Source organism: Drosophila subpulchrella, unplaced genomic scaffold, assembly GCF_014743375.2.
Source record: "Drosophila subpulchrella strain 33 F10 #4 breed RU33 unplaced genomic scaffold, RU_Dsub_v1.1 Primary Assembly Seq147, whole genome shotgun sequence".
Lineage (NCBI taxonomy): Eukaryota > Metazoa > Arthropoda > Insecta > Diptera > Drosophilidae > Drosophila > Drosophila subpulchrella.
Window position 1 is genome coordinate 40001 of NW_023665487.1, and position 2098 is coordinate 42098.

The window sequence follows — 2098 nt, forward strand, 5'->3', positions numbered from 1 at the left end:
ACGATCTGCATGTTATCTAGAGTTCAACCAATATAACGATCTTGCGATCGCTTGGTTTTAGCCTAATAAAAGCACATGTCCCATAAGGTTCATGTTTTAATTGCATGTATTAGCTCTAGAATTACCACAGTTATCCAAGTAACTGTTAACGATCTAAGGAACCATAACTGATATAATGAGCCTTTTGCGGTTTCACTTTTAATTCGTGTGTACTTAGACATGCATGGCTTAATCTTTGAGACAAGCATATAACTACTGGCAGGATCAACCAGAATAATGTTTTTATTCATATTTCATTCATATTTTTGAATAGAAATTAGCAATATAAATTTTATAGATTGTTTTCTATCGAATACGGCCATTTTTATATAGCATTCGTATACGTTTGTTGTTTTCACAATATATACTTGTTCCGCCACTAATAATAACAAGTTTTTTAATTATTGATGTTAAAAACACAATATTTTTTTTCGTAATACGTAATAATTTTCTTTATATTTGCATATTTCATTCTAAAATATCTTTTTGTTCGACATACGTCATTATTGTATCCACACATGTACAATTTTTGTTTAACCAATATAAAATATTGAATTAAATCATTTGTATTTTGATGATAAATTTAAAATTTATCTGTATATATTCATATAAGACTCTTTGGTAATATATAATATAAAACCGAGCGCATATATGATATGTACGTTAGAAAAAATAATATATATATATATTATTTTCTTTTAATATAGGGACACCTCTTTTAATTTATCCCCGCAGGGAATTATCACATAACTCAGTATGTGATAATGGCAGACCAATATACATATATATCAAGATTATCAATACAAAATATATATCATTATTAGCCTGCCTCAATTGTAATTATTTATTTGGATTAACGATAAAGTTCGGAAACAATTTGTTATTCTATGTATAATAGAAACCTTGGCCTTTGTTTCAACATTATTATCTTTGGGCTTAAAATATTAACCGTGGAGCCAAGTCTCATATTCATAAATGAATAAAGAAACAAATTTGACGGATTAATATCTTCTCTACCGACAGACAGTATTTTGTCACGTCAATAGTAGATGGCCGGCCCATTGACCATCCTATAGTAGTTTTTGGACCCAATATCTTTAATTCGGGTATTTTCAATTGTCTTTGCCAATCAACCGTTTGGTACTCTCTCATATAATAAGAGAATACACATATAATTCCATTATATGGATATATCTTCATTATTTTATTTGCTACATCACCCTATAATAGTTTTTGAACCCGTCAACTTCAATTCGGGTATTTTCAATTGTCTTTGCCAACCATTTATATGGTATTCTCTATTATAATAAGAGAATACTAGTGTATATCCATTATATGGATATATCATCTTCATATTATTTGCTACACCACCCTATAGTAGTTTTTGAACCCATCATCTGCAATTCGGGTATTTTCAATTGTCTTTGCCAACCAACTATACGGTATTCTCTCTTATAATAAGAGAATACAAGTATATTTTCATTATATGGATATAATGCCATTTATTTTTCAATATCCATATAATTCATTTAGTTTTGTATGTACAAAACAAGTTTTCTTTATAGTATTGACAAAATCATATGTTTACGCATAACATAAGTTTTGACCAATACGAGGAGGGGCCCGCCAACGACCACCTCCCTATAGTAGTTTTTTACCCCACGCACTACTGCGTGCCTGTTTACAGTACTAGTGCCAGCTATCACTAGGTTTATATATCGTGTTTCAGTGATATATGGGTAAATTCTACCATTTATTCTTATGTATATGGCATTTCTATGCCATATTTATACAATCCATTCATATCTTAATGTATATTTATTATATTATACATTATTATGCCTTATAGGTATTATACCTATAAGCCATATCCATACGATTCATTCACTAGTGCCGCCCCTCACTAGGTTTATAATTTTTATATCATTGATATACAATTTATTTCTATATATATGGCATTTATATGCCATATCCATACAATGCATTCACATTTCAATGTATATTTACTTGTTATACATTATTATGCCTTATAGGTATTATACCTATAAGCCATATCCAT

At 29.3% G+C, this 2098-nt stretch overlaps 1 non-coding gene across 1 annotated transcript in view; it reads right to left on the bottom strand.

Moving 5' to 3' along the window:
• LOC119558882 overlaps positions 1-275 on the bottom strand; it is a 1995-nt gene extending 1720 nt beyond the window's left edge. Inside the window, exon 1 of the ribosomal RNA XR_005220502.1 lies at positions 1-275. This exon is cut by the window's left edge and continues 1720 nt beyond it. This is a non-coding gene — a ribosomal RNA (small subunit ribosomal RNA).
• Positions 276-2098: the final 1823 nt, after the last annotated feature.